The sequence below is a fragment of the Convolutriloba macropyga genome, chromosome 2 (genome assembly GCF_964194025.1).
Source record: "Convolutriloba macropyga chromosome 2, txConMacr16.3, whole genome shotgun sequence".
NCBI lineage: Eukaryota > Metazoa > Xenacoelomorpha > Acoela > Convolutidae > Convolutriloba > Convolutriloba macropyga.
The window spans coordinates 54,929,973-54,944,418 of NC_134469.1; the positions used below are offsets into that span (position 1 = coordinate 54,929,973).

The 14,446-nt window shown below is 33.3% G+C and overlaps 1 protein-coding gene across 2 annotated transcripts in view; it reads left to right on the forward strand.

Annotated features, from left to right (window-relative positions):
- LOC142334508 (bridge-like lipid transfer protein family member 1) overlaps window positions 1–14,446 on the forward strand; it is a 274,847-nt gene that overhangs the window by 20,162 nt on the left and 240,239 nt on the right. The window lies entirely within an intron of this gene.

The following is a 14,446-nucleotide window of genomic DNA, read 5'->3' on the forward strand; positions in this document are numbered from 1 at the left end:
TGGCTACTACGAAAATCATTTTTGCTGGATACTTTGCATGTTGAAAATGTCTTGTCTAATGTGACAACCGGAAAATTTATTTAAAAGCATTTTGAACACTACTGGTGTCTTTACTTTTGAAGAATCGTTCAAGATCTACCCAGTTAAACCACTTTACAGCCTTTTTCTTCCGACTGAACTGGGTAGATCTACCCAGTTCAGTCGGAAGAAAAAGGCTGTAAAGTGGCTTAGCTGGGTAGATTTTGAACGGGCCTTCAAAATAAAAGACAACAGTTACGTTCAAAATGCTTTTAAATAATTTTTCCGGTTGTCACATTAGACAAGACAAATTCAACATGCAAAGCAGCCAGCAAAATTGATTTACTTAGTAGGCATTTGTAGTCAAAAAAGGGAAAAGAAATTTTTTTGGCAGTTCTCAAAATTTTTTATACTTGCAATTTTCTTGGAAACTTGTATCATAAGAGAAACAAAAGTTGAACAATTAACATTTGAAAAAAAGCAAAAGCATTAATGTTAGCAAAAATCAATACAATTTTGTCCGTTTTCTGTAAGTAATTACCCATGAAAAGATTTCAATCTAATTTTTTGTTCAATTTTGCAGTTCATTAAAAGTTATATATAACTGATCGAGAATCACTCATATTTACAACATGGGAATGGAAACGGACGCTTCTGGATAAAGTGTTTGCTAAGTTTACCTATAGTTCCATTTCTTGAACAGTCCTTTTGTGCAATATTTTTTGTATGATTGAAAGTTATGCATTTTAATTATTTTTGTGGTAAATTTCTGAAGAATTTCACTGAAGAAGTTTTAACATATTTTTCTGTATCATTCGTTCTAAACGAGATATTTTGAAAATCAATTCCGATTAAATTTGATAAACTTTTTAATGACTTAGATTAATTTCACTATTAAAACAATGACTTGTTTTAATATTTTTCCGCTGAAACAATTGTACATTGGAAAGAACAACTGGTCAATTGCTAAGACTGTGTTCTCAAGTTCTCACTGTTTTGACAAATTTCGCCGTCAATATAGAGTCCAACTGTGTCAGAAATATTTCGTTTAACCTCGCAAATATGAAGGGAAAATTGATGTGGAATTGAAAATTGGATGCTCATAATTTATGAGATAAAATTTGATGAATTCGGTATACTTTGTGGTGATTATCGCTATTGAAAAAACTTAATAAATAATAATACATCTACATAAAGATTTGTATAATGATGTCTTTTTGGCCTATGCTAACTCACTCGTACTGTAATTTAGCCAATTTGTCTTAATTTTTGAACAACTATTTATTAGTTCCCACCATTGAAAATGCTTCTACTCAAACGATTTTACTGTAAAAATTGTAAAGTAGTAAAAGTTTTCACATTTTATATGAGGATTCATTGGTACTCTCAGACCAAATCTAGGAAACGATTAATATTTGGGAAGTTTTTTCAGTAAGGAAGCAGCTCTTTGTTTGAATTTCGATTCTACCTTTTGCGTGACAGAAGGTACAATAGAAAAGTAGATTGGACCAATTTCGCAATGAATCACCAAAACAATTTATATTAAACATAGGTGACAAGTTCAACAAATTTTTCCTGTTTTCGCAATGTAGCGTACTTTTAATTGTACTTTTAAATTGTACTTTTAAATTGTATTTTTAAAGATAGTATGTCAGGTACCGTTAACCGAGCAATGAAGATTAACATATACGTTTATTCACAAAGAAGACAAGTTTCAAAAAAAATATTTTAGTTTCACCATTGATAAATTTTTCAGCTTCTACATGAGATAACTTCTTATTTGAAGCTGTTACATTCGCTGGGATTTAAGAAAGTGAAGTCGACAAAAGATACACTACTTTTTTTTACTAAAAGAGATTTACTTTTTTATGTTTTAAACACTAATTCCATTTGAGGGTGGTTTTGATTAGTCAAACAACATTAAATGATTATTTTTTGGTACATTTTAAACATTACAAAAGGCAAATTCAAACAAAATTACTTTGTTGGATACCTATATATACCCTTAGAGACCAAAACAGCTCAATTTACCAACAATTTCATTTCAATTTACACAACTTTTTTCATTAACGGAACAAATTTTGAAGTGTTTCACCTTAATAGAAGTAAAGTAATGTATGACTGAATAGTGATAACTAATATGTGACCAAAACTAATTGATTTTTGAGCAACTGCACTCAGTTTTAACAAGTTAATTAGGTTTAAATTTTGATAGAAACAATTTTCCATAAGAATATATATTCAGAGAATTCATAACTAGCGGAAATTTGTACTATAATTTTTCTTTTAGGGGAAATTTGTACTATAATTTTTCAAAAATGATGAAATCGAAAACTATTTTGAATTGGCTTTAACTGAAATATTTTCTCATCAGGACAATTGTAGAACAAGTGAGATCAATTTTGAAGCTCTGTTTGTTTCTTTTTGCTATTGAAACGAATATTTTTTTAATTAGCAAGAATTTTTTTTAAATAAGGAAATACAAATAATGATATACTATTGACCACTGACATTTCATTTGTATTTAGTTTTATCAAAAGTAGTAAACTTTAGGCAATTTCAAAAAATTGACTTTCGAAACAACTGTATCTTGAGGCTGTAGTTTGTTTTGGTAAATCAAAAGGAAACCAAATAAAAGTAAATTATGTCAATGACTTGAAAGTGCTAGTTAATAAAAGTTAATAAAAAGTGTGAATGTGGTGGACCTATTCTTTCTTTGCTCGCTTAACGACCCATTTAACTAAAAGAGATTTTGTTTCCATGGACAAATTTAAAACCTAATTTTTTTGTATAAAATGTTATGTCAATGATATTGATAAACCAATTTTCAAACACGTCTTTTAATAAATTTTGTTTCAGGACGCCACTAAAGCCTTAAGTCGAGCGGGCTTTTCAATTCTTATTTCTAAGACACAAAGAACTTCGCTTTTTGTGTTTTTCAGAGGGCTCTATAAAGTTCAAACTTTTTTATTCTCAATCACCACCTCACCTTTGTTGCTATATCTACTAAATCATCTTATGTACTCACTTAATGAAAAGCCAAATTTTTTGCGCTTGCTCTTCATTGATAAGCGTATGTAAGGAATATAATTTTAATTGAGGTCAAATGATGTTGAATGCGTGTCAACTGTATATAATATTTACACTCGAATGCGGCCTAATGGCTCCTAGACAACTGAACGATAGCTTTGCCGTTAAAATTGTTTCAACTTGTTCAGGGTATTAACGTTTGCAGTGTTGCTTTTTTGGGAAAAACTTTTATTATTATGGGTTAATTGATAATGGATTTAATAAAACAGCTTTATTTGAAGATACAATTTTTTCTGGGCTCGAACTGTTTGTCTGCCAAGAAGGTTTCTGTCAAACTTTGATACGTTCTAATCAAATATTTTCTGTGTTCTGAGAGGAACAAGAGAGGAGTTACTGTTTGCAATAAGCAGTGCTTGTGTTGTAACAATATACTTTACGATATTATTACATAAGATTGTACAAAAGTATTGTACGTTCGCAGAAATATCTGCAGAAAATTGAAAAAAAAATTTTCGTCTCCTCAACACTATCATGAAGAGCTTCAGTGAGCGCCCTGATTACGAATACCGTGTTTTATTTTCGCAGCACCTGTTCGAGCGATCTTTTTTGCTTTCAAATTTCAACAAAAAACTGTTTTTGCTGTTGCGAGGAAAATTTGTGTCGGAATTGAATATAAACAAACCAGAGTTTGCAATTTTTCGTAATAAACGAGATTGATTGAACCCGTCATATCAACCAGGAAAAAAATCTCTTTCCTTTTCCTTTTATAAATAAAACATTGAGTCAAACAAGGTAATCTTCATAAAATCAAGCAGTTACTTGAAGTTACCAAGAAAAACTGGTCTGAAGTTTGCATCTGCGTCCAATTCTTATTGTTAACACACAAAGAACTTCATTTTTCCTCGTGTTTTTCAGAACGCCCCTGAAGTTCAAGTTTTTTTTACTCTGATTCGCCACCTTTTCTGCTTTATCTTTTCAATCATCCTACATATGCTTTCAATGAAGGAACTGGATTGTTGCGCCTGTTATTCACTGATACGATTATGCAATGAATGGAATTTCAATGATGTCGGAATGGTGCTACATGTTTGTCAACGCTATACAGTCTTCACACTCGATTGTGACTTACTGTCTCCTTGACAATTGAGTGAGTACTTTCTCCGTTCAAATTGTTCCAACTTCTTCATGGTTTTAACGTTTGCAGTGTTACATTTTCGGAGAAAAATGTTTATAATTATGGGTTGGGTAATGAAGAAAGTAATCCTATATTTTATTTGAAGAAAGAATTGTTTTTGGGCTGGAACTGGTTGTCTACCCAGAAAATTTTTCAAACTTTGGTACTTTCTAATCTAAACTCATACTATTTGCAATAAAGAAATTCGAGTTTGTGTTTTTATTGTACAGATATATTTTACGAAAATATAACATCAGATCTGATCAGTACCTTCTTAGAAATTTCTGCAGTTTGTTAAGAAACAGCTTTTTTCCTCAGCACTATCAATAAGAGCTTCAGTGATTGCAACTACCGTGGTGTCTCTTTGGAACACCAAGTCAAGAGATCATTTTTGCTTTCGAAACTAAATCAACAAACCAGTTTCTGCTATTGGTAAAAACTTTTTGTCGCTATTGTATAAAAAAATCAAGTTCGAACCGCTCAGGCACGTTTTTCCAGTCCTATATAAAGTTCCGTACTAAATAAGTTCGACTGAGACCGTTTTATCAATCAGGAAGGAAAGAATTCATAAAACCAAGCAGTAATTTGAAGTCACCATGAAACACTGGCCAAAAATTTCCATCGGCATCCAAGTTCTTATTAGGCAGAACCAGATTGGGTAACCAGATTGAGGCGCCAAAACTATGATCATTTGATTGTTGTTCCTACTTCGATACTATACATCCTTATCCGTTCAAATTTAGGTAAAAAAAGATCCCAAAGGATCAATTGTGTAATGTTCTATTGACCAAAATACACATACTAGACTAAGTCCGAGGCCTAAAAACTTAATCCTCAATCAATTGAATTCCCTACAATCCCTATTGCAATCTTAATTCTATGACATGTTTCCATGCCCGGATATCGAAATGACAAATTTGTACCATAAAACCTCCGTGCAGTACTTAACCTAATATTTTATTTCCACCCTATAAAACGTTTGCAGATATTCAAATCCATTCTTTATGATCCCTAAGTAAAAAAAACAAAAAATTATCCTCATGTAACATTATACCCTCCTATACAGATTCAAATTTTTATTGTTTTAATTGTGTGAATGTACTCAAATCTATAACCTATTGTCCTCATGCCCTATCGTACCTTATTATTCCGGTTTAAATTTTCACTCAATTACCTGCTGGCGGATATTCAAACCTATTCTCTTTTTCACGGCAAAACTGTACCCTAATGTCCACGTACAATACTGAGCCCTACGATTCCGTTTAAGATCTTCGCCCTCTTTCCCAATTGCAGATAGTCAAATCTATGTCCTCTTATCCCCATTGCATCCTTCAATTACCTTGGAATACTAGACCTCATTATCCCTATTCATATATTCAACCTTTTACTCGTTTACAGATATTCAAATCTATGTCCTCTTATCCCGATTGCAAAAACACCCTATAATTACCATGGAATACTACACCCGTTTGTCCCAATTGAAGCCTTTACACTTTTTCCCGTTTGCAGATATTCAAATCTATAAACTTTCATCCCCAAGTTAAAACTATACCATAAATTCTCCTTGCAATAAACCCACTGTAATTACAATGACAAGACCGTAGCAATTAGCTGCTGTACATTTAACTGCCATACCTACTATCCCCTGTTGAAGTTAGATAGCTCCCTTTTTTCCCATGTTTAATTGAGTTAACCCCTATTGTCCTATGTTTAGGGTTAAATTCCCTTTTACCCTTTTATCACCATGTCAATCTATGGCTTAACAGCTTGCCTGCAATAGTATACACCATTATACCCATCAATAATATACCCTACAATCCCGAATCGAATCTTCCTCTTATTATCAACTTGCGGATAACGGATAATCTAATCTATGCCCCAACATCTTCATGCAACAATATCCAATAGAAACCCTATCTCTACTTTTCGCATGAAGATATTCATACATCTTATTATCACTACGATAAAACTATACCCTATAGTGCGCATGCTTTACTTTATCCTACAACTCCTACAATTCACATCTTGTAGACATCAAATATACATCCTACTATCGGCATGGCAAATCTGTTCCCTATTATCCCCATGCAATAATATATCCGTCAATCCGAAATCAAATTCTTACCTTATTATCCACTTGCGCATATTCAAATATCTACCCTATTATCATGATGCAATGTTAAACCATACTATCGAGATTCAAATCTTAACCCTTTTACTGGCATGAAGATATTCAAATCTATGCCCTAATATCACCATGGCAAAACTTTACTTTATTTTCCCAGGCAATAAATGGATTCGAATGGCCTAAATTTCTAGGTAGCGGCTATGCATGTAGTTCCCCGCTCAAAGTTTATCGCATGTATACCCTATTATCCCATGGTTAAGGATCATTCCATATTATCCCCATGCAAATCTATACCCTATTATCATGCATCGGATTTTTACTCTATTGTCCCCATGGCATGATAACCCCTTTTCTTAGTGCGCTATATGAATACTACCCACATAACATCTGGTACCCACATAACATCTGTGTATCATCTGTGTATCATACGTAGCATAACATCTGTGTATTACTCTAACTTATTGGCATTTAGCTTGTTTCTAATTTTTCTCCGCTCTGATACCATCAAAAGTGAGGTAATGGCTAATGGTTGGCACGAATTTTAGAAAACATGCTGAATTTCTGAAAGATTTCATCAGACCTAGATCCATCTAACAGAAACTAGAAGTACCTAATTTGAATAGTTTTGTGAAACTTTGCCCTGATAATGTTTGGTCGTGATAACTTGTTCGGTTCATATGTAATATTTATATTAAATGCGATGCACGGATCGCTGAGACATTGCTAAATTATTTAGTTGGTATAGCCGACTAGCTTTCGTTTTTTAAACGCTTCCTTACCCTCGTGATGCAAGCGAGGGTAGGTATCATGCACTGTAGGTATCAATTTGCTACTTGTTAGCTGAAATATTTGTCGGCCAAATGACTGGGCACGAGGTTAGTGCCGCCATTTTTTGGGCAGCTACAAACATCGGAGCTATGGGTTTTTGTCAATAAACAAATAAGTGTACACGATTTTTTTCGAATTCCTGAGTTTGCCAAAATTTTTGTTGGTAAAAAATTGTTCGATTGTGATAGCTTCAGAAATTGGAGGCAATACGAATTATTGATTTTTTTCAAATAAATCGGCAATTCATCTTGTTTTTTTTTGTTTTGCAACCATATTGATTTCAATTATACACAAAATCATGGTGAGGGCATTTTTCTGAAGAGAAATATATTTAATGCTGACAACAAAAAATTAGTTGTCGCATTATTTTCTTTTGCCAATGACGACCCAACTAAAAACATAAATCAATCTTTAACAGAATTTTTTGAAAGCTGCGTCTAGATTTTGTTATTTCTAACCGGGTAGCCATTGCGTGAACGCTTATTGGGTTCAGCGTGGTTTTACGAAGAAAATCCAAGTTTTGTTTTTAATCCACTTTTATGTTTCAATTTTATGAACGGAATGCGAGTTATGGATGCGGATCATCCATCGATCCATCGTTTTTCGCATGGTCCTTAAATTTCATTTTGATGTCTGTTGTTTTATGCAATTTTTCGCTTGATTGAGTTTTTGTCTAATCTATTTGACTTTTAGTAATCTGATAATCTGAAATGGGTTAAATTGTTGAAGCTCGTTTTCATGAATTCTGTGGTGCATCACTCTTAGAGCTTGAATAGGCTCGAAGTCTACCTTTTATTGAAGCTCTATTTGATTGTGACAATTATTAATTTTCGGGCTTGTTTGACACCATTTGTGCGCATGAATTGATACTAAATACTATATGAGGATTTGGGTAATGTGTACAATAATCTTTGGGCGTGCATGAATTACCTGGGCAAAAATAACTTCTGCACCCACTTTTTGGGTGTGAGTGAGTGGGGGGGGGGGGGGGGGGGGGGTGAGACGGTCAGTGTGAATCATGTTGACTCTTTTTGGTTTCAATCTATTGCAGCTTTTTATGCATTTCTCTCTCGCCAGTTCTGTTATTCCCTGAAGTCATCAAGCCATTAATTCTGCAAGACCTGCAAGATCAAGTATCTTTGCATATGGTAGTTTCATAAATGAGGTTGTGAGAAATTGTTTACTATGAATGTATGAGATTCTTTTTTGTCCTGTGGCTTAATAGCTTTTTTTGGGGTTTTCTAATCTGAAAAGCTATTAAGGCAAGGGCAAAATAATCAAACATGTTTTTATAAAAAAAGGGAAAAATTAATTAAATTAAATTATTAAAAATCAATTAATTCAATATTTAAAGTACAGCAAATGTTTTTTTGATTCCTCATTTTTATGAGTAGAAAAATCGAATTCGAAAATTTTTCTTGGCGCTTAATTTACGTTCTTTTCAAATCAGTTTAATTTTTCTTTGAATATTCAACTTTTTACTGCTACTCGGAATTGATCGCGCAGTTTCTTCCATTTTTTGATATGAATATTTCTGCAATCAATGATGTAGGAAATTGCGTCGGTTTCAATTTTAACTGCTTATCACATTAGTTATTCTGAGCTTATAGGTGGTTCGCCATAAGTTGATTTCATAAGTTTCCGATGTTCCAAATGCATCAAGATTGTAGGACACTTCCTTCCGAAAAGAGTAGTTGAACCGAATTTGTTTTCGATGTCATATTCTAAAATGGCGATATATTTGGGGTTCCTGTAGGTGAATTTTTGTGAGTTTGCGCCATGGATACCACAATGGTTGAATGAAATTTTGTTCAAAAATTTTGAACTATTTTTAAACGCATTTAGACTTTCTTGTAGGAAATGGAACTCTGCTCATAGATTAGTTGAAATTTGGATATATTGTAAAAATTGTAATTCCATGGTGAATTATCGTTTTTGTTTTTGCAATAAGTAAATTAAAATTATAACAATGCGGTTAAATATACTTTCAACAAAACAATACAATAATTTCAAATCATTCAAGCACAAATTTAAAATCATCAAATTTGTTTTAAAAAATCAGATTAATAAAATCTTCGGATTGTTTTCCTACTCAAAATAAAAACTTTTAAAAGCTCCGAAGTTACTATTCAAAAGTATTTTTCATGCCTTTTTCCTATGTTCTTCTGTGAAATAAAAGTTTGAATCCGTTGACAACTTTTCGTTAAAAATGGTTTTACAACGCTTGTCGATGCGCTGTTTGTGGTGTCTTGATAACTCTCAAGCACGTCTAGGAGATGGTTTCTGGAGCATATGTAGTTCAATAAATTGTTAATTCTGTTGTTGTAGACCTTACTTCCTTTATGTGTATAAAAAGCATATTTTGTACCACTTGGGAGCATTAAAATGTTCCGTATCGTAGTTTTTTTGTTATCTAATTGTTGCGATCATGCATTTAGATCATCCCACTTAGTGAGGGAGCTACTACATGCTCAACTGGGTTTTTGTGAAGTCAATTTTAGCCCATAGATATATTTTTGTAGTTGTGAGTGGTATCATTAGAATGCCCTAAAGCGTAGAATTTGAAATTTGAAAGTACTTTCATATTTCGTCTTTTATGGTCAGATATAAGTTTTTTAAGTTTTTATGAATACAGGGTAATTTTTAATTGCTCTCAAACGAAGTTTGTAGCAATTATTATAGTCCTGTTGGTCTTTCTTTTATTATGCGATTTTTCGCTCGACCGATTTTTTGTCTGACCTATTTGACTTTTCGTCCTTGAAAATGGGATAAACAGGTAGCGCCCAGCGGGCATTAAATTCTCTTAGAGCCGTTCAGCTCACTAGTCTCAAAGTATGTGATTGACAAAGACTGTTTTGGAGACTTATATTTATGGTGTGAAGGGCGGTAGTTAGAGGTTGACCCCCATACCGACCGCACAGCAACCCCACCATGCATCCTCCCCCTCTTCGCGCACCTCATACCCCGTTCAATTATGATAAAGCTAGCCTCATTAAACCGTAGCTATCTATTGGCGAAGCCAACTGCTCGCCGGTATTTTGCGAGCAATTAGTCGGTTATGTTCTCTGTTTTTATCTACTTTTTTAACTTTTTGCTCCAACAATGTCCCATTTTGATAAAACAGACAGAAATGTGTCCAATTGCAATAATAATTTAAATTGTTTTTTGATGAGACAGGGTTATTGGATCTTTTGGTTCGCTATTATTGCAAAATTTTGTGCCGTTTTTCTGATAATTTATCTTTTTAGAAACCAGCACCGAATCATGAACTGCCCTAAAACGTGTTCAAACAATGTGCTCAATTTATTTTTTTTTTGGGGGGGGGGTTAGTTGATTATATACAATCTATCTTAACTCTTTGAAACGTCAGTTTTGACAGTTTTTTGCTAATTTAAGTTGATTTATGGAACTTTTGTACCTTTCTCTATAATCCAAAAATTTGGGTTACTATCGATGCTGTCTTTTTTAACAAGATCTGTTCACGTTTTTATTGAAATCAGAGATTAAGTCCGAGTTGGAATTTTACTCGCACTGCAGCGGTAAAGGAAGCAAAAAGTGAGTTCTAAAGCTCAAATATTTCAAACTTTATCTGAAGTGGAGCAATAGATTGGTTTATAAACAAAATTTATGGTTTTTAGAGTTTTTTGACGTAGGGCAGTCTAACTGCTGTTTTGATTTTATCTGCTTCCGAAGAATCGATCAATGGCCAAATACTGATTTTGTGACTTCAACGGTGTGTTTTTTGTAAATGTCTGCAAATTTATGAGTTTTGCCAATATTTGTTGTGGATTTTGTCTTACCACAGTGTCTCAAAATTAGCATTTCTACTTGAATATTTTTCTGACGTTCCCTTTGCTTATGAGAACGTATGTAATATTTTCAGTTAATGGCTTATGGTTATTATGGCTTTGACTTTATGGTTTAGCTTTATTTGTTAATCTTTTTCAGTCTTATCTTTGTTCTCGTTGCTGAGAGGTATCATTGTTTTTTAAAGAGGCGTAATTTACACAAAAGGACTTCAGTTCATAGTTGAAGGTTTATTCATTTTTTCTTGAAAATTAAAGAATTGTTGAGAATAGCCTTTATTGGTCGTTTTTGTGAAGTTATCATTCAATCTCTTTTTTGCCACTTCATGCCTGCTTGATGGCAAAGCGGAATTGAGTAGCTTTAGCGGTTTTAGTTTTCTTTTAATGGTTTGTCGACTTTCATACTGTTTATTATCGAAAAATTGTGAATTGTTAATAGCCTTGATTTTTGGTTTTTTCTTGTCTAAAAATACAAGTTTGAATCTCAGTAATAAAAAGAGATTTCATCTGCTATGTGATGCAGCATTTTCAAATCAGTTATTATTTCATTTTGCGATTGTTTTTTTACTGGTAATTTATTTTCGAACATCAAGTGATTTTCTGAACATGCCTTTATTTGTTTTTGTTCGTTTAAGTTGTTGGTTTTTTTTTCACTTCGCTTAAGTTGGGTTTGGAAACAGAATCCATTGCTCTTTAGCATTGAATATTAATGTTGATTGCGTTTTCATTTAAATTTGACAATTTTTTTCAATAACCTTTAGAGTTTTCACAATATTTTGTTTTCATGGCTTCATATTGCAACGTTTCTCATCAAAAGTAGTGTGCGATTTTCGTCGTGATCCCTATTGGGAACTTTGTCAACATGATATGATTAGTTATTATAAGCTTAACAGTACTAATTTTCAATACAACAAATTTTCTGTATTTAGTCTTTTGAGTTTGCGTATGTAGGTTCCTAAGCTTTGTTTGCAGTTAACAGCTCTTGTTGCCGTAAATATGTTGGTATTCAAGTCATTATTTTTTCCTGGGCCTTTTGAGTTGTGAGTGAGGACCTGTCAAACTATTTTTTCTCTTCTTTCGTCGTCTTCCTTGATGTGTGTCTCAATCATCCGACCACGAGGCATGAAATAAAGGAGCCAGTGTTTTCGGTGATATCTATTACTCATTAGTTTATTTTGTGAATTGATACTAAATTCTATATGAGAATTCTTGTGAAGTGCACGACAAGTTGTTTGAGCGGACATGGATTACCTGAGCAATAAGACTTCTGCACCCGTTTTCAGATCTAAATGGAGACTTTTCATGGTGCGTTTTTCTGTGATTGTATTTCGGTCTCGCAGAATGACAGGTTTCAGTTTGAATTATATTAGACGTCATTAGGCCTCTTTTGTGGGATTTGTCAACTCGCTTAGTGCTCCCCGTCTATAGCAAATGTCTTACTATCCGACCATTTGCTTTCTAACAATTTGTTTTTGTGAATCTTGCTCTTCCGTTTTTCATATGCTTTTATGTTTATTAGTCTTTTGTTCGCGTATTGAAAATAAAATAACGCTGCTTTTTAACAATGAATGGTTTGAAGGCGCTATGGATTTTGATATATTTGATAGTTTTAAAAACACTAGTTTTCATTTGTTGCTTCTTCGCGTATGTGGGTTCACATTTGCTTTGTTTTTATTTTTGCGCAATAAAAGACTGCTCTTACCATTAAAGTGCTTGCATTTTAATGATTGGTCAGTTCAGTTTTGTGGGTTGCGTTGGATGAATTGGATTTTTTTTTTGCCGCAATTGTGTGTTTACAATTGTTTTTTTTTTCATTTCTTGTTCTCAAGCCAAATTGTTGGTCCTGTTAAATTGTTTTCCGTGCTACTGAAATTAAACCCGCCTGCTCATATTTGAGAATTCATCAAGCATCATTGAGAATCGATTACTTTGTTTTATTAATAGCCGCACAGCGATAGCTGGGGCTATTATTGGCCTTCTCTTGGTTTTTTTACAATTCAAAGAATTTGAATTGTATTGGGGCGGTACTTGAATTGTATTTTCTTTTTTAAGATCTGTTCACACATTTTCATGATTTTGGAAGTCAAATTGGAGTAGTGATTTTGGTCACGCCGAAACAGGAATTGGAGCGGAAAAGCGAGTGGTTTTGCGGCGTGAAATTTTTTTCGCTCTAAATTTAAAGTAGAGTGAGAAAACGGTGTTTGAACAAAAATTCGGTTTCTCGCTAGTGGTTTTTTGTTCACACGCGGCAATTTCACTTTGATTTTTACTGTTTTTTTCAATTTTTTGGAGCGGATTTTTTTTCTAAATGGTTTTTCCAATCCATTCATAGTCCGTTTTAGGTCTAGTTTTTTTTTAGTCAATGAAAATTCTTTGAATTTTACGTCAGGACTTGTCCTGCTATGTTTTTTTTATTTCGTCGTCATGATTTTTGTTACGACCATATGACGTCACAGCCACTTTTTGTTCATTCGTTCATGCAATTTCAACTGCATTGCATGTGTGACGTCATTTTTCGCTCTTAGTGGAGCGAATTTTTGTTCATGAGCGTGATTAAATTTTTGGTCTCACTCTCAAAAATGACTGCCTCAATTTGAAATTGACTTTTATTTACTTTAATTCAAAGAGATAAGGTCAAATGGGTGTGTGTCACTCTAAATGAAGGTTATTTGAGATCAGCTAATAGAGGCAGCAATAACTTATACAGATTTTTAATCAAAATATAACAGATCAGCCTTCAATGAAAAGACGAATTTTTTTGGTCTGTCTTAATGTTTTTTTAGACTGCCGATCTACAAACCTATTGCGGCTATTTTCTGGCAATCTGCCAGCTATGTTATTAAATTTTTCCTGTCTCTAATTTTTTGCGGACAATGAGCTAAGAGTGTGAATGAGCGGAGTTGGAACATTATCCGAGCGCTCATTAGTAAGACTCCTTGATTGCTCTGAAGACTCGTTTCTTTTATAATGTCTGCCTTCTTGAAGCAAATAAAATGTGACACGAAATACACTATCGTCTATTATATTTCCCAGCCTTTTTTTGCTTAAATGACGGAAAAGTTATTCGAAACTCGTTTCTGTAGCTTCATTGCCTGAAAAATTTGAAAACATTGAAAAACATTTTTGACGGATAAACTAGAGAGTCCATAGAAGAAAATTTCCCGATTAATTGATATGTATATGTTCTTCTGAATCTTGTCACTTTGAGAAGCCTATCAATTGCAATATTTTGAGGTTGAAAAAAGTAAACTCTTAGACTCTTGTCGTTCAGAGTGGTCGAAATATTTGAACCGGGTTAAAATGTGCAAGCGCACATTACCAAGCGTCCTTGTACAATAATAAGTTCTTATTTTTAAAAACATTGCTGTCAAGAGTTTAGTTTTACGGTCAATCTTTTAAATCGACAGTTTTCATCAGTGGAAAGCTATACTGAGTACTGTACTGAAATGTTCAAATCTATCA